The 23880-nt window shown below is 36.2% G+C and overlaps 1 pseudogene; it reads right to left on the minus strand.

The window, feature by feature from the left end:
- Nucleotides 1-85: 85 nt before the first annotated feature.
- LOC143398386 (taste receptor type 2 member 140-like) lies at nt 86-20114 on the minus strand (annotated as a pseudogene).
- Between the last annotated feature and the right edge of the window lie 3766 nt (nt 20115-23880).

Below are 23880 nucleotides of genomic sequence, written 5' to 3' on the forward strand. Positions count from 1 at the left end.
TATTAATAGACTTATTATTTATGACATGGTTATAAATTTGGTTGTAATGTGATTAGTGCCTGTGCCAAACAGAATTTTATAAAATTCACAAAGTCGATAAAAGGAGAATATTAGAAAAACATAGATTCACAAATGCAGGAATTTTTGTGAACTGATTTTTTTCTAGATGATCCCAAAATGGCCTATGGACCGGTGGCTCAGCATCTCTGGACCTGCACCTCAGCCACCACAGCACTGACAGAAGGGCCTGTCTCAGCTTACCGTTGCCTAGAATCAGGACAAGTGAGTGGCTGGAAGGAAAAGCAATTCCAGCAGCCCAACAAAATAGAACAACCAGCTTTTCCCCGTGAAATTCAGAGCCTGAAGCTTGTGTGACAAAAGACAAAAAGAAAATGGAATATAGTATGAGGAAAGTGATTCCAATTTGCAAGACTTTCATGTGGACCAAGGTGCAGGCATCTCGGGACCCTCTGCCATTGTGCTGCATCTTCTTCAGATGTTTCCACAGGGAGCTGATTAGCAGGAAGAAAGCCAGCAGGGACACAGTGAAGGGTATGGACATAAACATACAGTTGGTGAATGAGAAAAACCTGGAAAATTGTGCAAACTTCCTCAAATTAGAACTGTAAGACATGTTGCTTTCATGTCCACCAATCCAGATCTCATTAGAAATGTTGATCAGTACAATATTTAAAAACAAAAGAATCAGAGACATCAGAAGAATCACAAAAACCACCTTTTTAACTCTCCACTTTAGGTAAAGAAAAATAGAATTAGAAAAATTGGCTATCTTCAAAAAATAAAAGATACTGAGGTTTGTAGAAAACCAGAGGTTAAAATGATTAGTCACTGTCCAGGTAATATTAATCATTCTTTTGTTTTTAAGAGAGAGAGGAGAGAGAGAGTTTTTTAATATTTATTTTTTAGTTTTTGGTGGACACACATCTTTATTTTATTTTTTTTATATGGTGCTGAGATTCAAACCCAGTGCCACACACATGCCAGGCAAGCATGCTACTGCTTGAGCCACATCCCCAGCCCTATATTAATCATTCTTATCATTTTTGCAGTTATCAATAAACCTGGATAAAATGAAGGAACAAATAAGCTTATGAGTACTGACTAGAGCACACCAGTTCTGGAGAGTGCCAAAGCAGTGAGGATTTGATCAACTGAAGAGATCTTTCTTCTCTTGACCCAGTCCACTCAGTTCACCAGTGCTATGAATCCATTTCCTAAACTCCCAGTTATGGATTCCACACTTAAAATGATTTTAACATGCTCTCTATGACATGGTCCTCAAAGTCTAATATCACTGCTGAAGATTTCTTAAGGCACTCATCTAAAATGCTATGAATATCTGATTCTTGAATATTCATTCACCTTTTAAAACTCACATACAGAGCATCAAATAAACAAACATCAAAAATTTCTGATGAATAGATTAATAGCTTTTATCATGAAAATATTGCATTTCCCAGACAGCCCAGCTGAGATCATTTAGATATTGTGTACTTCACACACAATAGCCTGTCGTTTTTTGTAGTCAATGATGAAGGAAACACTTTGCTCCCGTTTGCTAACATGCAAACTGTAATCTTTTATTTGCATTATTTTGATATTTCTCCCTTAATTACATATTTTAGTCTGGCAAAGTGAGTTCTGAGCAAGTAAGATTACAAAAATTCTAATAACATGGCAGGCAATGAATATATGCATAAGTATGTGGAACTTACTTAAAATCCCTAAGGATTTTAATATTTTTTAAAGTTGGCTATACAAAGAAACCTATGCAGGTGTTTCCCAGAGCTCTTCGTACAAAGTGTCATGATTGTCTAACATCCTGGAGCTCATTATTTCTACAATGCTGAGTACTGAGAATAATATTTATCATTTCACTTTTTACCAATTCATTTGTAGCACATACAACACACCCATAAAAATACATTTATTTGAATTCAAATCCCCTTCTCCTCCCATCCCAATAATTGAAGATTTTCAGATTCAACATTCAATATACATCTGCCTCATACTAAATACAGTGATAAGTTAATCCTTTAAAAATGCTTCCAGGTTGATATTATATCTTAATAAATATGAATATTCAGTAAACTTTGGGAATATTCTTTTGTGCATGTGAAAAATGGTGGAAATCTCTCTGTGGTTCCCTAAAGTAGTCACTGCAGCAAAAGAGTTCATCCCCACACCAAAAATCTTCCTCATTCTCTGTCTGCTCCTTGCCCAGTAGAGACCAGAGACCTTCAGATTTCATCCCTCTCCCTTCATCTCCCAGCAACATCTGATCCATGACTCTCACTGCAGGCACCCAGGTAGGTGAAGGATGATACCCTGCCTGGGCAAGGTAGGGAGTAAGTAACCTGGTGACATTGTTTCTCCTCAACAGCTAAGAAGTAAGCAGGGGACAGACAAGAGAAATACAGCCACAGCTATCAGAAACAGCAGAAAAAAACATGCATCCTAACTTTCAGGCATGGCAGAGAAAGACTTGAGACATTGCATTGTGAACATCCAACATAACCCTCCATCCTCTGAAGCAACGCTTAGCAGAAGAAATGAATCCAATATATCTTGAAACTTCTCTCAAATGCCCTTTATATAGGAGAGATATATGTTGAAAGATAAAAATAGGACTGTATGGATAAAATTTAAGGAAAACAAAGAAGGAGGGAAAAGTTATACTATCAATGAAGAGGCAGGAAGCTCCCTACAGCTCAGTTCCTTCCGTGTAACAAAGAAGAAGTTGCAAAGCAGACAAAGAGCAATGCAAACAACCCTGGGGGTGGGGCTGTGTAGAGCAGGCACTGGTAAAGGAGCTTCATGAACTTTTTAAGAAAAAAGACAGAACTTGGGTCCCAGTGAGGGCTTCGTTCATCCCTGAGCAACTCTCCCTGAGGCCCCAACACTGCACCTTTCACTCTGGATGAGAAATGGTTTAGGTTTTCACCTGAACAATAGCTTCTAGAGAAGACAGATGTTTCCAGAGAAGGTAGGATGGCACTGATGAAAAATCCCACACATCTCATCCACAAAGCAGAATAACAAGTCAGCCCTCAGAAAGGAGCAGTGTCTCCATCCAGTTCTCTGGAAATGTTGCATTTAGGTGGAGTTAGATGTTAGTAGATTTCACTTCAGTTTTTTTATACGCTGACTGCACCAAATGCAAGTAATCAAGAAGGGGTAAATCCACCATAATTCCATCTAAACATTTCTCTATTTAGATCATTATATCTCAATATTAGTCTATCAACACCTATACTGTTAACTTATTTATTTTTCTTAAATATTTACTCTTTAGTTGTATTTGGACACAATATTTTTATTTTATTTATTTATTTTTATGTGGTGCTGAGGATCAAACCCAGGGCCTCGCATGTGCTAGGTGAGCGCTCTACCGCTGAGTCACAACCCCAGCCCAACTGTTAATTTAAATAAAACTAAATTAGGTTCTGGGTCACCATTACCCTGATTTTATAGAAATTCAAACAAAATTGTTACTGAGGTTTCCATTTTTTTCCCTAAATGTTTTAATATTTTTATTTTTAAATCCAACTTCAACATGTAAAGAAAAAAGTATGCTTTCCAATGTGAGATGGGTAGGTAGGTAGATAAATCATTATATGGATTTGAATAATGAGCCTTACCTGTCTCTTTGGAACTGATAAGCTATGTTCTTAAGAATGAGATTGTGAGAGCATGATCAACATCAGCATAACTGGTTACAAATTGAAGAACTAGGATAGGCTGCCTGATATTTTCTGTCTGGGGAAACAAGGGGGAAGGGGAAGAAGTAGCAAAAGAAACTGAGAAGCAATGCTTGATGAGCCAGAGTATAGAGGAGGAGAGGCTGTGTCTTGAGAAGCAAGGAAGTTGCCTCCACCCTGCTCAGGGGCCATGCAGGGTGAAGCCTGAGTGCTGGCATCAAAGACTCACTGGTGACCCTGCAATGTCAGATTCAGGTTAAGTGGGAGGAGTGACATCCTTGTGAAATGAGTTCATAAGACAGCAGTTGAAGAGGTGTTACAGTCTAAATAATACTATAAACCAAGAGAACTGAGCAGTTGATTCTTGAGCTTAGTCTTTGAAGTGGAAAGTCAAAGGCCCTCACCTGACTATGAGCACTGAGCTCCTGCAAAGAACCAGATTCTAACAACTGAAGCTTCCCTCAGTCCCTGATGAAGTGCCCTGATAGTGCACCACAAGTATGTTTAGAGTGTGTTTGTGTGACATTTTCCAAAAACCTTTTGCCATTTACCAACATCCCAGAGGAGAAGGCCTGGATCCACATTCTCTAGGAGTCTTGGGTATGGAGACTGAATCAACTCAAAGGGACCTTATGGTCCACTGCATGAAATGGGAGCTTCTAAATGTCACATACTCTTGAGAGCTTTTACTGAAATCCATTCCAATGAGATTTCATACACTTGAGGGTTTTCCCTATTTCAAAATGTGTCCTTAAAATGGACAGATTTGGCCTTTGGCAAAACTCTCATATTGCTTCCTGAGCTGTACAGTAAGGGACATGATTGTAAGCAGGACCAAGGGACAACCTCTGAAACTCTCTCTTCCTGAAAGACAATGAATAAAAATTAAAAACCACACTCTTGAAGGAATGGGATAGATTACTGCCAGCACAGAAACCTTAAAAGTTGCAGAGGATCATGTTCCTTTTCATATCCCTGTTGAATTCAAGTCTCTAGACTCTGCCAAAAACAGCTGGGATATAGGATGGGTGCAGATTACCATAAATTTACATTACATTGCCAGATGCTCTACAGGAGATAGTACCTATTGCCAGATAGCCTCTGGCAATTTTGAGTTGGTAAATACTTTTGAATCTAAACCTATGAAGAGAGAAAATCTAGACAATTTGTTTTTCTGTCTTTAATGCAATTACATATCTTTACCATTTTATGTTAGGGTTATATCACTTTTCTGGCTCTAAGATTCATTATATTTTGTAAAATATGCTGCTCTTTAAATGTATTGTATTAATGACATTATGTTAATTGATACCCACGTGCAGGAAATGGCAAGTTTCTTAATTATGAAACTCTGGAAGAAGGTATATAAAAAATCTGATAAGACTCCAATATCAATGAATTTTTAAGACTTCAGTGGTCTCTTTCACATGCTGCAACATCTTTGTTAAAGTAAACATCATGTTTATTTCCTATCAAAAGTGGCAACATACACCATATTCAAAGACATTGCCCTAATCCACTAACAGATTTCCCTAAAGGCTGCAGGGTTCAAGTGGACACAGAGCAAGAGAGGGCTCTATCCCTGGTACAGACTGTTGTCCAAGCTGCTTTGCCCTTCATGCCAGATGAGTCAGTGACCAATCTGATAGAGGAATTTGCGTAGTACAAGCATAACATGCTTGTCTCTAAAGGACTCAGGAAAAAGGGAGACCAAACTCCTACAGAATTTCTCCAAGACTGCCGCCTCTTCCACACAGACTCCTCTGTGTCTGAAAACCAAAATAGCAAAAGGAGATGAATACAAGCATAGGGCCCTCCAAGCACTACGCCCTCTGTGACTGCACAAGTCATACATTTATAAAGCCAGGAACTATCGCATGGCTCCATCTCAGTTGAGTGGCATAAGAGGTGGCCTATTTTAGAAACAAATTTGAGGGCTTCCTCAGATTCCCTGACTATATCTTATTCTCCTAGTAAGCACATTTTATGTTGCAGATTATCCGTCCTTCATAAAGTCCACACTGTGAGCAGATCTTATTTTTGAAATGGCCACCAAGGGGCTGGATGATGTAAAGCAGAAAAGCTGAGATGATGGTTCTGGCAGGGTAAACCCTGGCCAATGAGAAATAGAAGGCAGAAGAGAGCTGAGAATATCCATAGCTGCTCCTCTCTCTTCCATGGATTGATGCTGGATCTGGTTTCCCTTGGACCCTGATGGAAAAGTCCTGGGCCCAAGTGCTCACCTCACTGCCTCTCAGATCATAGTGAAGAGGCCACCTTATGTTCACCACATTTTTCCCTGGACCTGCCTTCTCAAACAAATGACATCATGTTTATCCCTGACATTCACTTGGATTTGAAAATTTGCAGGTTAAGTATTCATCGAGTTGTACAACTTTTGTTTGCTCCCTCTCTATGGTTTTACAACACGGTAATATTTTTTAAAACTAATTTCTAATTTTTTCCTAATTAGAAAGGATATTGGATAAAAATATATCAAAATACTATTTAAGGAAAGAAATTACTGAATATATTTTTAAAAATCAAAAGGCATTTCTGAGTAAATGTAGCTACCCAGAAAATATAGTAAAAATTATGTATCATTCACACTAGAAAAATGCATATACATAAATTTACCAAAATCTTATACATGTTATCTGGGCTTTTACTCTGAAATACACTATTTGGATACATGAAACCAGAATCAGGAAACCCATCCACATGATTTTTGTGATAGGTTTTATTTTCATTTGTTTACCAGTCCGGATAGGATTCCTTCATTCATTCATTCTTCAGTACAGCATCATTTTAGACTAACTATTCTTTGCCCTGGCCCTTAGATCCTGGAAATCAACAGTAAACAACACAGACTCATTTCTGCTCTTATCATGCTCACATTGCACTGGGGAGATAGAAGATAAAGAAATCAACAGATAAACCAGATGTGGAAGTGATTGCATAAAAGTTTAGGTAGTATTATTGGGATTTGTTTTTGTAATACTGTTAAAGTTGCATAATTATTATAGTCATATAGAACTCAGTTCTTGAATAAGTTTACATATTTCATTCTTATAATTCAACTTGTCTTTAATGAATATGTCAATATTTGCACATTTTACACAAAATTTCAAGAAACAAAGCTTAAAGTAATTCCCTATCGTTATATGGATTTCACAAATGCTGTTTCAATGTTTTTAGAAAGGCTCATTGAGTTGCATATAATTTTACATGACTTTGATATGGGGCATTTTTTCATGATAGGAAAGACTATTCTCATGTTAACTGTAGAAATCATTTTAAGAGCTAGGTGTGGTGACTCATGCCCGTAATAGAAGCAGCTAAGGAGGCTAGGACAGGAATATTGAAAGTTCAAGGCCAGCCTCAGGAATTTAATGAAGCCCTAAACAACTTAGTGAGATTCTGTCTCAGTAGTATGATCCTTTCTAAGCTTTAAAACTATTTATGTTAAGTCTAACATTCTTCAGTACTGTACATGGTATACATATACTAAATTAAAATATGTTTGACACTCTGATTTTATTGTCTGCATATTTTTATAATATGAATTCCATTTACCCTCTATTAAACATGAAGTAAGAATTAATGATGGAATAAATCTATCTCAAACAAAAAAAAAAACCTCAAAAGTGATTTAAATTTGGATGGTTCTGCCATCCAAAGTAATTCAGGTTTAATTTAATTTAATAATGAAAACAGAACACCCTGTAGTACATATATATGATACAAATTACAATGCAAAATAGCAATGATTTCCCAGGAAAAGTTGGCAGTTCTACATAATGTATAAAAATATATCATAAACACTTTAATTGAAGGATTGTATCATAGAGTATGTATATGAAACACATAAATTCATAATTCTAAAATTTTTCCTACTGTATTTGTCATAACTATATCATTTGCAAAAAAAATAAAGGTGTGTTATTGTGAATCTATGTTCCATACACAAACACAAGCACACACATTCACATGTGCTTTTATTTAATAAGTTTAGGTAGAGGATTTTATGCATAGACCTTTTGAACTGACTCGAACACACACACTCTGGAAAAAGTGGTAAGTGCGTAAGTTCATAAAATTATAGACTCCAACAGTTTTATTTCTTTCAGAAGTCACATCATGGCCTATTAATGATCTATGGATTTGATGGTCTCTTTCTTTTTTTCTCTTTGTTCTTTTTAGCTATTCATGACAGTAGAATGTATTTTGATATATTATACATACATGGAGTTTAACTTCCCATTCTTGTGGTTGTACATGATGTGGAGTTACATTGGTCATGTATTCATATACAAACATAGGAAACTTTTGACCAATTCATTCTACTCTCTTTCCCATTCCTCCTCCCTTCCCTTCATTCCCATTTGTCAAATCCAATGAATATCTCTTCTTCCCTCCCCCCACCTTATTGTGTGTTAGCATCCACATATCAGAGAGAACATTTGGCCTTTGGTTTGGGGGGACTGGCCTTTTTCACTTAGCATGATAGTCTCCAGTTTTGTCCATTTACCTGCAAATGCCATAATTTCATTATTCTTTATGGCTGAGTGATATTCCATTTCTTTATCCATTCATCTGTTAAAGGGCACCTAAGATGGTTCCATAGCTTAGCTATTGTGAATTGAGCAGCTATAAACATTGATGGTTTCTTTTCTTTAACCAGCACCTCTCCTGCCACAGAACCCACAGAAAAAACTGTTTCAGCTCTCCTTCCCAAATCAGGACATATGAATTGCTTGAAGAATAAACAATACCAGTAGCCGGGTAAAGCAAGGGGACCAGTTCATTAAGAAGCTTATTAGAACTCCACCCTGATATGGCTGCAGACAAAGAGCGCATGGCAAATAAGAGAAAGAAGACTACATTTTGCAAAGATTACTTGAGGACTTTCTTTACAGCATCTGTGCATCCTTTGCTATGGAGCTGCATCTTTCTGGGATATTTACACAGGCATTAGATTCATAGCAAAAACAGATCAGGATTTAATAAAGTATGTGAAGTTCACTAGAGTAATACAATCATATTTGAAAGGCTTACCATATTGCTGAATGTGGTCTTCCAAGTTGCATTTCCTTCATATTCCTTCACCAGCATGGCCTCACTTTTGTTTGCCCCAGCAGGATGAGAAAACTAAATGATCAAAATTTCCAACTAGAACAACACTCTTATCTCTTCCTTTTAGGTGAAAAAAAAAAAAAAAGTAAGGTTGGAGAAATCTGCTATCTAGAATAAATGGAATATGCTTAGGCTAATAGCAAGACAGGTGCCAAAATGGTTGATTACTGACTGGGCAATAAGAACAATGATTCTTGGAACCACCGTTTGACCCAGCTATCCCTCTCCTCAGACTATACCCAAAGGACTTAAAAACATCATACTACAGGGACACAGCCACATCAATGTTTATAGCAGCACAATTCACAATACTAAACTGTGGGACCAACCTAGATGCCTTTCAATAGATAAATGGATAAAAAATAATATGGCATATATACACAATGGAATATTACTTGGCAATAAAAGAGAATAAAATCATGGCATTTGCAGGTAAATGGATGGAGTTAAAGAAGATAATGCTAAGTGAAGTTAGCCAATCCCAAAAAAACCAAATGCTCAATGTTTTCTCTGATATAAGGAGGCTGATTCATATTGAGTTGGGGAGGGGGAGCATGGGAGAAATAGAGGAACTCTAGATAGGGCGGAGGGGTGGGAGGGAAATGGAGTGGGTAGGGAGTTAGAAATGATGGTGGAATGTGATGGTCATTATTATCCAAAGTACATATATGAAGATACAAATTAGTATGGATATACTTTGTATATAGCCAGAGATATGAAAAATGTGCTCTATATGTGTAATAAGAATTCGATCTACATACTGTGGGGTTGGGCTCCAAATTCCTCAATAGGACACCCATAGCACAAGAGTTAATAACTAGAATCAACAAATGGGACTTACTCAAACTAAAAAGTTTTTTCTCAGCAAAAGAAACAATAAGAGAGGTAAATAGGGAGCCTACATCCTGGGAACAAATCTTTACTCCTCACACTTCAGACAGAGCCCTAATATCCAGAGTATACAAAGAACTCAAAAAATTAGACAATAAGATAACAAATAACCCAATCAACAAATGGGCCAAGGACCTGAACAGACACTTCTCAGAGGAGGACATACAATCAATCAACAAGTGCATGAAAAAATGCTCACCATCTCTAGCAGTCAGAGAAATGCAAATCAAAACCACCCTAAGATACCATCTCACTCCAGTAATATTGTCAGCCATTAGGAAGTCAAACAACAACAAGTGCTGGTGAGATTGTGGGGAAAAGGGTACTCTTGTACATTGCTGGTGGGACTGCAAATTGGTGCGGCCAATTTGGAAAGCAGTATGGAGATTTCTTGGAAAGCTGGGAATGGAATCACCATTTGACCCAGCTATTCCCCTACTAGATCTATTCCCTAAAGACCTAAAAAGAGCATACTACAGGGACACTGCTACATCAATGTTCATAGCAGCACAATTCACAATAGCAAGACTGTGGAACCAACCTAGATGCCCTTCAATAGATGAATGGATAAAAAAAAAATGTGGCATTTATACACAATGGAGTATTACTCTGCATTAAAAAATGACAAAATCATAGAATTTGCAGGGAAATGGATGGCATTAGAGCAGATTATGCTAAGTGAAGCTAGCCAATCCCTTAAAAACAAATGCCAAATGTCTTCTTTGATACAAGGAGAGTAACTAAGAACAGAGTAGGGATGAAGAGCATGAGAAGAAGATTAACATTAAACAGGGATGAGAGGTGGGAGGGAAAGGGAGAGAGAAGGGAAATTGCATGGAAATGGAAGGAGACCCTCAGGGGTATACAAAATTACATACAAGAGGAAGTGAGGGGAAAGGGAAAAAAATACATGGGGGAGAAATGAATTACAGTAGAGGGGGTAGAGAGAGAAGAGGGGAGGGGAAGGGGGAGGGGATAGTAGAGGATAGGAAAGGCAGCAGAATACAACAGACACTAGTATGGCAATATGTAAATCAATGGATGTGTAACTGATGTGAGTCTGCAATCTGTATACGGGGTAAAAATGGGAGTTCATATCCCACTTGAATCAAAGTGTGAAATATGATATATCAAGAACTATGTAATGTTTTGAACAACCAACAATAAAAATTTTAAAAAAAAGAATTGTAATGCATTCTGCTGTCATATATAAATTTTAAAAATTTTAAAGAACAATAATTCTTCCTTGTCCCTTCCCTGCATGAACCTAGAAAATCATAGTTACATATTGTTAACTATCCCAAAACAAACAACTCTGGAGATGTCCAGAGCCCAGAGGATTCAACCAGCTGAGGATTATTTTGTTTCTTTACAGGGTCACTGAAGTTCACCATATTATGAAGATGTGGACAAAATTTCCAACAAATTCTGCCATTACTTGGATTGTAATGATGCTCAATAGTAAACCTATGAAGTGCAAGGAGAGAAAAGTCAGACCCAATATCCTGGTTGTGATTCACAATCTCCAGACCCGAAGTTCTACCAGAACCAGGTTTCTGGGTATGCTCTTAAGTTTTTGTTTTCTTTTATAGTCTGTAACTAATGTTAAACAGAAATTGATTCAGTATGCTAAAGGATAGATTCAATGTTGCTCTTAGGGAAAACACTTATTTTCAAAACAGCTCAAAATAACTCCTTTCGAAATGCTTCCCATAAGCTAGAACCTTTCACAGCAGATGTTGGAGTGAGAGCTAAGTTCTCATTTGCTAGCAATGCAAATGAAGACATATTATCTTTCATAGTTTCGCAGGTTTTTTGGCCTTGCCTAACCTCTGCACAATTTATTGTTCACAAGCCCTAAACACAAACTCACCACTACCACTCACACATTTGTTTTAGTTTTTGAAAATGCCAAGAAACTGAAATAGATGAATTATTATCCTGTAGTTTCCAAAATGAAAAATGAGTCTCTGAGCACTTACTGAAATTTAAATCCCCTTCCTTCATACTTAGGCTGTTTGCCCGAAATATTTACTAATCATGTCTCTTGCACATAAATCTTATACAATGGCTTCTATCCTGACATATTTAATTTTTAAGTGTTCCTCAATTTAAGAAAAGATTCAGGAATTTTCTAGAGATTCCAGAAATCCATTGTGATTTTCACTGGAATCATTATGTACACAAAATCTACATTAAGAAATTGATTCTAGGTACTCAAGAACATGGTACATATTTACATTTTTCAGAGTTTTTAGACTTTTCAATAAAATTACAATAGATGTCTTAATGAAATACAACACATAAAACTTTTCCAAGCAGAGTTTGGAGATACAATAAGTCCAAGTTTCGTGGGGTTAGGGGGGTTATTTGCTTTGTGAAAGATTCCAGTTTCAAATGTCATATTCTAATTAGATATTTTAGGTGAATAGCTATATCTCAATATCATAATTGCAAAACTTCCTAAACTTATTACTTTATTTGACAAAGTTACTTATTTCTTTTTGTATTACATTGGAATATCCATATTTTAAAACAGTAGGTGTCCAAAAAATAAAACTTTTGTCATTTGCATGCAAAATTCCATGAGTTTGTTTTGTGTTTCATCATTTCACTAGCTAAAAAATCCCAATACAAACCTTTCCTAAATTCTAGTATCAATGTGAATATTTCTGCATTTCAACAATAAACATAATATTCTTGTATTCATTTAGTATACATAATTTACTGAGTCGCTATTGTTTCCTTCTACACATTTTGATTCAGCTAAAATTTTGGTTATGTAACACTTCACTAGTGTCCACTTAATAGTCAGTGTCCAATCAGGAGAGAGATCACAGTGGAATTTGATCACAAAATGATCACCATAAAGAATGATTAACTATATATAATAGAGTTGAGGGAATAATAAGTGATTAAAATGAAAGAATTAACAGATGACTCTACAGAATACAGAAATAGTACATAAAAGGAACAGCTGTTAACCCTAGGGCTAACACGTGGCAACCAAGAAGGAGCCCCCTGTACACACACACACACACACACACACACACACACACCAATACAAGACTAAGAAGACCTCATTGAAGAAAACAGCAATTGTTCCCCCACTCACCCAACAGAAAGAGAAATCCACTGCCCAGACCTGGCCAGAAATCCTCCTTCTGGATAAGAAAAAAGCTGCTTATAGACAGATAACGTGGCAGAGATGCTCTGTATGAGAAAAGCTCTCCAGGACTAGGTACTGTTGTCCATAACCCACTTGAGGAGTTAGTCCCGAGGACTTGTCCATGCTATGGATGCAATAACTGCCCAATAAATTGGAATTTTTGTATTTTTCCTAAGTGTGTGTGTGTGTGTGTGTGTGTGTGTGTATTCCCCCCTATGGACCTAATGTATTTCCAATATTATCTATATTTTTTTTCTCTTCATTGAATTTTAGAAAGGATTCTTCAGTTTTTACCACACTTATATTTTATTTTAGTTTTCTAAGTAATTAATTTCTTCTTTCGTTGTTACAGTCAGCTCTTCATAACCACATCAGTGGATACAGCCAACTAGATACTGAAAATCATTGGGAAAAATATTTTCATCTGTGCTGAACATTTATACACTTTTTTAGTCATTATTTCCTAAACAGTAGTGTTCGAACTATTTACATAGAATTTCCACTGTATTAGGTATTATAAGTAATTTAGAGGTGATTTAAAGTATAAGAAAAAATGTGGATGTGTAACCCATGTGATTCTGCAATCTGTATTTGGGGTAAAAATGGGAGTTCATAATCCACTTGAATCTAATGTATGAAATATGATATGTCAAGAGCTTTGTAATGTTTTGAACAACCAATAAAAAAAAAAAAGAAAGTTAGGGGCAATGGCTTGTGTTCAGATATTGCACCATTTTACATTGTCACACATTTTACGAAATCCATGGATTTTGGTGTCCATAAAAATGATACCTATTTCTCCTACTTTCCTTCCACTTTTTCTAAGATTATTTGTCATTATTTTCTGTCTTCTTGAGTTAAATACTTTATTCATTCATCTTTTCAACTTTTTCTTTTATAAAATGCAACTATAGATATGAATTCTCCAAATTGGATGAAACTTTCAAGCTTCAATTTAGGTAGTGCATCATTATTTGTTCATTTCTAAATTTGAGTTTATTACTAATGTGTTGTCTTACTTTTAACTCATTGGAGTGCAATTTTCCTTTCAAATTTATAGCGTATTATTATTATTAGAGTTCCTACCATTATTTCATTAGAGTGTTATTGAGTCATGGTGATAAAAATATATTCTGTGTAATAGTCACTCTGACATATAATCAAAAATTTTTTGTCTAATTTAAGGAATATGTTCACAAAATTTAAAGGTTCCTGTATTCTGTGTTGGTTTTTTAAAAAAAAAAAATCTACACTTATCTGTTATAATTATATTATTCACATCTCTTTATAAATATTAATTCTGATTGATAGATCAGCTTATGAAAAAGTTAAAGTTTCTACTGTACATGGATTCAGTCTTTTCTCCACTTTTTTTTACCATACGATTTATTTTTATTTTTTTTAGTCATACTTGACAGCAGAATGAATTTTGACATATAATACATACATGGAATGTATATACATCAATCATAATGTCTATTCTATTCTGCTGCCCTTCCTATCCCCCCTACTCCTCCCCTCCTCTCCCATCCTTTCTCTCTATCCGATCTAATGTGACACACTTTTTTTCCTTTTTCTCATCACAACATTATATATGTATTCTGTATAACAATGAGGTTCTCCTTCCATATTCCATGCAACTCCCCTTCTCCCTCTTTTTCCCTCCCACCTCTCTTCCCTATTTAGTGGTAGTCTTCTTCTCATGTTCTTCCTCCCTATCCCATTTTGAGTCACCCCGCTTATATCAGAGAGGACATTCGGCATTTGTTTTTTAGGGATTGACTAACTTCGCTTAGCATAATCTGCTCTAATGCCATCCATTTGCCTGCAAATGCCATGATCTTGTTATTTTTTAGTGCTGAGTAATATTCCATTGTGTATAAATGCCACATTTTTTAATCCATTTATCTACTGAAGGGCATCTAGGTTGGTTTCACATTCTAGCTGTTGTGAATTGTGCTGCTATAAACATTGTTGTGGCTGTGTCCCTGTAGCATTCTCTTTTTAGGTCTTTTGGGTATAGTCCGAGAAGGGGAATAGCTGGGTCAAATGGTGGTTCCATTCCCAGCTTTCCAAGGAACTTTTCTCCACTTTTAAAAATGGGATGTTTGTGTGTGTGTGTGTGTGTGTGTGTGTGTGTGTGTGTGTGTGTGTATTTTATTCAGAGACAGAGTCTCACTGAGTTGTTTAGGGCCTTGCTAAGTTGCTGAGGTTGACTTTGGAATTGTGATCCTCCTGCCTCAGCCTCCCAACCCACTGGGATTACAGGTATATGCTACCACACCCAGGGGATGTACTCATTTTGATAATATATTTTTTAAAGCACTTATGGCTCTATTTTCCTGTTTTTCAATTCTTTTATCAGTTTAAACATCTCTCTTTAAATTACCTAAATATTTTTCATTTGGTATTAATTTTTGTTCACCAGCTTTCATTTAGTTGATATGCTAGTATAGAATTTAGCTTCATAAATAGAGGAGTAAAAACAGTGATTTAATTAGACAAAAGCTTATTTATCTCTCATCTAACAAAGGCATCCAAAATCTTATTACTTATTATTTATTTCTTTTAGATGTGACTCTTGTATATAAGATGTAATATATGAAACATGAAATATGCATATAAAGTTCATGAATTTATAAAATATAAAATATTGAATTATATAAAATATAGGATATGTAATCTTAAAGAGAGGTGTGCATATCTCAACTCTGAGTGTATCTTCTTTTTAATGACCAAGGTACTGCATGGATTTTTGATGACTTTGTGTCACCAGACAAGGGATAAGAGAAGGTCCCTCCAAAGAAGAGAATGAGACATCAACTGGGCCTGAGTGGGTTCCTGACTTTCCTGCTGAAAAGACTTCCAGGACACATCAAAATCAAAGCACAAGCAAAGATTTATCTAAGTACAGCAAAGTTTCACACCCTGAACACAGGATGTAGGAGCCCCTGGCCTCTCAGAAAAGAGGAGTGACTACACCCAAGATTGAACTCTCTGACTATATATATGATTTTCCTGGGAAGAAATGTACATTCTCAGGTAAGCTTCTGTGAAAATCAAGTCCCATGGCAATCATTTATATTTGGGGTTCAGAACATTTGTTTTTGGTTAAACAGTCAGTCATAAATCAATTGTGGGTGCCTTGTATAATCTTTGAATCTGGTGACATTTAAATGGAGTATGTTTTTGTTCTAGTTGAGCTGGTACAAGCATAAGCTGGAAGTTTTGTTCATCTAATCAAAAGGCAGACATGACTGGTCATAGTTGTAGATTCATCCTCCATGTACTAAAGGCCTATTTTCCTCTCTCCCTGACAGCCCACTGTTTCATGGAACTCTTTGATGTCCTACTCTTTGTAGTCTAACATGCCTTCTCCAATTCTTTTTTTTTTTTCTGCTTTATTTTGGATTGATGAAATTGATATTATTCATATTCTCTGTCTCTCTCTCTTTCTCTCTCTCTCCCCTTCCCAACCCTTTTCCCAGCTATTTTCTAGTTTGCTTATGATTTTTTATGGGTTCATATACTCTTGTTAAAACATAGTTAATGCACTTCTCTTTCTAATGATTCTGAATTACATCACTGTCTCCTTTCAATCTAAGTGAAGGTCTTGACATGCTTAAAAATACCCTTCCAATATGTGTCATGTAAATATTTTTTGCTGTAATACCCAGCTTTATTAAAAAGAAGAATTTATGAAAAATAAATTGAGTATTATGAGAAATAAGTTTATTTCATGTAGAATCTTAATAACAGTTTGCTTTGAAAACAATTTCAACTTTATTACAACTCATATGAACCCAATTCTTTTCAGCACCTTAGATTTTTGTTTCTAATCTCTCTCTCTCTCTCTCTCTCTCTCTCTCTCTCTCTCTCTCTCTCTCTCTCTCTCTCTCTTCCCTCCTCCCCCAGGGATTGAATCCAGGGTGTTTAACCATTGAGCCATATTCCCAGTCATTTTTATTTTTAAGGGTCTCGCTTAGTTGTTTAGTTGCTGAGACTGGCTTTGAACTTGTGATCCTCCTTTCTCAGCCTCACGAGCTGCTGGGATTACAAGTGTGTGCCACTGGACCCATGAGTCCCTCTCATTTATATCTCTCCATATTAGTGTGCCCAGACTTCCATAACAAAACACCAAGGACTGGATGCTTAAACAACAGATTTATTTCCACATAGTTCTTAAGGATGAAGATCCCAATCAAGTGGCCAGCAGGGCTAGTGAGGCCACTCTTGCCACAGGTCAGCAGGCCACCTTCTCACAGGATGACATGTCCTCTGTGAGCACACATGGCCTTTTCTGCACACTCAGATACCTGGGTTTCTCCTCATACGAACACCAGTCCTACCAGATTAGGGCTTCAGTTTATGACCTCCTTTAAACTTAAGGACATCCATACTTTCCCTATCATCAAATAAAGTCACATTGGGGGTCTATAGATTTAACATTTGGATTTTGGAGGCAAACAGTTCAATCCTAAAAAATCTTGAAAATAGCTTAGTCACTCTTATTTTGGTATCTTTGCATTAAAGGTAGATAAGTAAAATTAGAGCTAATAAAGCCTCATATTACCAGTTTTTAGAAACACTCCTCATATGACTAATATACCTACATGCAGTTTGGGACAGGAATCTGAAGATTTTATCCTGCTCCTAATTACCCATTGGACATCAGTAGGTCTAAATGAAGAATCTGTGCATTTAGTAAAAACAGCTTTTCTATTACCTTTGGATATCACCTGTTATTACTTTGTTGATTCTTTCTGAATTTCATTTTGCCTCTGCTGGTTGCAAGTTTCTTAAAATACATACAGGGGAATAGTTAATGGGACTTCTCATCGAATATAAAAATGCATGCTTTAAAAGATATACTATTGTTTCATGAGCCACTATTAACACATATCATTATTTTCATTGGTCAGAGGGAAATATATAATCATATTTATAAATAATAACACATAGTTGATAATATAACATGTTTGACACAGGTTTCATCAATAAAGGTAAGTACAATTCACTCTGAACATGAGTTTTTAAAAATATTTATCTTAAAGCTAGACAGTATTACAATTCATAGTGAAACACTAGGGAACTCTCCATTTACAAAAATGTTGCCGGTCATCACCACAATTACTTAACATTTGGAATGTTCCAGCCATTTCATTTTTGTACATAAAGTCTCCCCCCAAAAAAGAATATTTTCCACTCTAGTAAAACATAGGTAAAATACAAATATGTGATAACATAAAGTGTATTAGGGGCTGGGATTGTGGCTCAGTGGCAGAATACTTGTCTAGCACGTGTGAGGCACTGGGTTCAATCCTTAGCATCACTTAAAAATAAATAAATAAAATAAAAAGGTATTGTGTCCACCTACAACTAAAAAAAATTTTTTAAAAATACTAATTTTCCAGTGTGGTATTTAATTACAAGGTTATCTTTAGCCATGACTTGTTATTCTTGTGCATTCAAATTAAAATTGATTGTGATATTCACAGGAAAATACAATATATTTCCAAATATAAATTGCATATTTTTAGTAATACTATATATGTTCCAAGAATTCTTATTATAAAACTAATAATATAGGTAAGGTAATCGAAATAAAATAGCCTCACAATTCTGAGGAATTTGTAAAACACCTTTCTAAATTGGGTCTTATATTTAAAACATCGTATTAGTGCATCTGATTTCCAAGTCCATATGTTAGTCTTCATTTCTTATCTGAAATTGTAGGCTCATATTCCAGATTGGGGAATTATTTTTATGGGCATATGATTATAAATTTTATTTTTTATATGTCTCACATGCATATACACACATATATATGTTATAGGTAAATAATTTTAAAGTATCAAGAAGTATCACCATCTAGCAAAGCTGGCGATCTATGCTGGGTTCACAAAATCTGACTAAATCAATAACTGAGAAAATGGCGAAGAAAGTACACAAGCACAGAAATACCTTTTTAAAATCTAGGATGTTTCTTGACCTCAGGGGTCCGTTGGAAAGAGAGAGAGCATGCCGCAAACCCTAATTTTTATTGGGGAGCACTGTTCCATAGAACCTCCCATCCAATTAAGACAGAGAGGTACTATTACAAGAAAACAAAGAGTCAGGTTTCAGAGGGTCGATTCTTGCTTGGTGATGTCTTGGTCGGCAATTTGACTGACATCTTGGAAAATTACATCCATCTTACCTAAGATCATCTTACTTGTGTGGGGATCATAGGCAGAGTGAGAGAAAATTACACACATGTGTTGCACCGACCAAAGAGCATGCAACACCAGGCCAGTCCTCTCACACTCAAATGCACATAGCTCACATACACAACCTATGGATGGCCCACAACAAAGAAGGTGTGGCAGTCTGGCTGCAGCAAAATAACCAGGGGGTGATGAGCAACTTGTGTACATTGTTACAGCAGGAGTGGGAGCCGTTTATTGTAGGACAGGAGGGGTATATATACATTCCACACAGCTTATCTTAATTAACATAAACTAGACACAGCAGTCAACTAATAAGGAATCTCCACACTTAATGGCTTGCTGACGCCACCTCACAAACCACTCCCTCTGGCAAAATGCCAGGCGCCATCCTGACTTGTTTACAGACCCTAACAGAAGGTTAGTGAGTGACAAGAAATTATATAATGTTACTATAAAGAGTTCTTATATTTAGGCAAAGGATATATTTATATCCTTCTTTCATAAGTATTCTAATATACATATTTGTATGTATTTTGCTAAAGTTGTTAAATGCCTAAATACTGCTTAATCCAAACATATTTTGTAAATTTGATAAACTTACATGTAACAAATTATTCAGAAAGTATAAATTCATAAATACAAGAATTTCTTATGATCAAATTTTCCAGACAATCCTCAAAATGTTTTAGGGATCCGATGGTTCCACATCTTTGGACCAGCACCTCAGTCACCACAGCACTGACTGAGAGGCCTGTCTCTCAGTTTACTATTTCCCATAATCAGGACAAATGAGTGGCCTGAAGGAAAAGCTGTTCCTATAACCCAGATCAATGAAACAATCAGATGTTTCTCTGGAAACTTCCAAACTTGTACAAAATGCGACAGAAAGTAAATGACATACAGGAGCAGGAAGGTGGTCACAGTTTGCAAGGCTTTCACGTGGGCCGTGGTGCTGGCATCCCTGGACCCTTTGGCACTGTGCTGCATCCTCTTCAGATGTTTCCACAGAGAGAAGATTAGCAGGAGAATAGTTGTCAGGGACACAATAAAAGGCATGAGCATGAACATAGTGTTGATAAAAAAGAGGTTGCAAAGATGTTCAACGTTGCTCAAACTGGAACTGTAAGACAGGTTTCCTTTATATCCACTATTCCAGACATCAAATTGTGTGCTTATAATCATAATATTTAAAAATAATAGAACCAGAGACACCAGCAGTGTCACTGAAATAACTATTCTAACTCTCCACCTTAGGTAAAGAAAAAAAGAATAAGAAAAGTTAGCTATCTTGAAAAAATAAAAGATGCTAAGGCTTGTAGCAAGCCAGACACTAATATAGTTGGCTGCTGTCCAGATACTAAAAATGATTCTTAACATGTTTCCAGTCATCATTAAACCTGGGTACAGTGCAGATACCAATAAATACACCATGTTTGACCAGAGCACAACAATTCTGGAGAGTGCCACACCAGTGAGGATTTGATCAACTAAGGAGATCTTTCTTCTCTTGACGCAGTCCACACAGTTCACCAGTGCTATGAATCCATTTCCTAAACTCCCGATTACTAACTCCACATTTAAAATGACTCCAAATATGTTCTGTACAACACTATTCATTGTCTAAAACAGAATGCCCCAATTTCTAGTATACTGCTGAAGATTTGTTCACACATTCATTTAAAGTGCCAAGTATATCTGACTCTTCAATATTCATATACTCAACTTTTTAAAATTCCCATCTACAATAACAAACAAGCGAACATCAAGATTTGTCAATAACCAGTTTTCTTCACGACAAACATGTATTTTCCAAGACAGACCAACTGAGCTTCAACCAGATACTGTGCCTCCTCACTCAGTAGACAGGAGTCTGTGGTAGTTGAGGATGAAGGAAACACTAAAATCTCATATGATAACATGAAAATAAAGATATATTTATTTGCATTGATTTGCTCTGTCTTATTTACATATTTTAATCTGGCTACTTGAGTTATGGGCAAGCAACATCACAATATTCTAATGTTTACAAAAGACAATGAGAATCTCAGTGGTGTATAGAACTTCCCAAGCACTGAGGTTCTATAAACACTTGAAAATTTGGTCTCTACAAGGACCTATGCACACATTGTACAAAGTTTTTCTGTAAATCATCAGTTATCTAGTGATCTCATGGAGATTGTTATCCCTCAAATATTCAGTTCTTTATTATTTTACTTTGTACAAGGTCATGCATAACACACACACACACACACACATACAATTCACATATAAACACTATTTGGATCCAAATCCTGGTTATTATTCACTTCAATAATTCGGCATTTCATTTACTCAACATTTATTATGCATGTGACTCATGTACAGTACTATGATAGATGTTGAGACAAAAGTGTTTCAAGTATAATTTTTGCAGTGTTAATGTAATTTTGGGGACTAACAACTCTGCACATCTGAAAAGCAAAGGAAATCTCTCTGGTTCCCTAAAGCAGTCACTGCAGTGAATGAGTTCATCCAAGAAACAAGAATACTCCTCATTTTCTGTCTTTTCCTTGCCCGGTAGGAACCATTCCTCCACAGCACCAGAGACCTTCAGAACAGCCACCTGCCCTCACCTCACACCAACATCTGCTCCGTGACCCTTACTACAGGGACATGTAAGGGACATTGTTGTAAAAGGAACATGGGGAAGCCTCTGAAAGTCTTCCTTACTGTTAGACAATATAACTGCATTCTCTAGGGAATGAAATTAATTTCTGTCACCATAAAAACACTGTAAATCACAGGAGTCGTGTTCCTTCTCATGTCACTATTTAATTAACCTCTACTGACTGTGCCATAGCCAGATGCAATCAGAGCAGAATCTTAACTGAGCAGAAAATTGCCTGTGATGCTTCATTTCAGGCTATTGATTTGGTGAATAATTTTCCATCTATAGCCATTTTGGGAAAAATCAAACAATCTAACATTTGTTTATAATGTTGTTATAGCACACCTTGCAGAGGTATGTCAGAATTACATCTCTTCTTCTCCCAGTTTCATTTACATTTTTCAAACATTGTGCTCATTAAACATATTAGTGATGTTCTACTAATTAGTACCTATAAGCAGGAAGTGGCAAGTTCCTGAAATACTGTAAAATATCATAACAGTACAGAAGAGAAAAGCACTATAAGGAGAGAGAAGAAAGAGAGGATTTAGGGACCTCCACCTTCAATGTTGTTTAAGGAGTCCAGTGGTCTGATCTACTTGTGCAAACATCCTTACTAAAGTAAATGGCATGTTGTGCTATCTTCTATTTCCTATTACTAAAAACGTGCCATAATACGTGTTGTGCTTTGGAGCCAGGTATACTACATTTGAGGATATTGCACTGAACCATTTATGGAGTTTCCCTAAAAGTTGCTGGTTTCAAGACAGCCGTATATCTGGTGTAGACCAGCATCCAAAATGCTCTGACCATTGCTTTGCAAGATGACTCTGCAGTTCAAAGCTAATAGAAGTGTTTGTAGGGGGCAAGGATGCTATGTATGTCTCTGACACAACTCATAGGAAAAGGGGTGACCTTATGCCTACTGAATTAGGATGAGGCCATACCCTCTTCAGCAAAGGGGTACACTGTGTCTGAGAAATAAAATGGTAAGAGCAGATGGTTAAAACAAACATAAGGTCCCTCTAAGCACATGGCCCTCAACAACTACAAAAGTCATACATTTACAAAGTCAGTTACTGTAAGAGGCAATGAGCACCTGATTTTCCAAGAGGTGGACTGTGTGGAATACAAATTTGTGTATATCCTTAGATTTCCTATCTCCTATTCTCTTGGTCAACATCTTGTGTTGACCTTCTATTTTGTACTGTAGCAGAATTCCATTCTATGAGCCTAAGATCTGACTCTGTAAATGGCCACTAGGGGACAGTATAATAAAAGTTTTTTTTGTTTGTGTTTTTTTAAATTCCCCCTTTGGTAAACTCTGACCAAAGGATTAGAAGAGAGAAGAGCTAACATGAATAGTCACTCCTCTCTTCCATGGACTAAAGTTCAATCTGGTTCCCCTTGGACTTTCCTAGAAAAGTTCCTACACGTGCTGAGCCCTGGTTCTCTTAGCTTATTGTAGTTCACCAGTAGAATCACATCACATCACCTTGCTTCACGTCTTTCTTTGCCTCCTTTTCCACATTCCCTCCACACTTCTGCATTGATTTGCCTTCTCAAATAAACGCAATCACTCTATCCCAGGAATGACTCAGATTTTAAAAGCTCCAAGCTAAAACATGCATTGAATTGCATGATTATTATTTGTTCACTTCTCTGTGAATTTATAATATGGCAATTTTAAAAGTTTATTTAGAAAACATGTTGGCGCTGGGGCTGTAACTCATGGGTAAAGTGCTTGCCTAGCACGTGTGAAGCACTGGGTTTGATCCTCAGCACCACATAAAAATAAATAAATAAAATAAAGGTATTGTGTTCATCTACAACTAAAAATATTTTTAAAAAAGAAAAGAAAATATGTTAGAAAAATATTACACTAAACTAATATTTTAGGAAAGAAGCAGGTTACTAGCTAAATTTCAAAAAGCCAAATGACACTTTTGTGTATAAAATAGCCAGCTAGAAAAATAATAATAATCTATCATTCATAATAAAAATACATATGTAAATTTTAAAAGCCTATTATACTTATTATTTTTTAATACTGTATTGTGGTGAATGCCTTCTGCTTTTGGTGTTCCACCTCTCTCTACTTCACAC

The sequence above is a fragment of the Callospermophilus lateralis genome, chromosome 4, assembly GCF_048772815.1.
Source record: "Callospermophilus lateralis isolate mCalLat2 chromosome 4, mCalLat2.hap1, whole genome shotgun sequence".
Lineage (NCBI taxonomy): Eukaryota > Metazoa > Chordata > Mammalia > Rodentia > Sciuridae > Callospermophilus > Callospermophilus lateralis.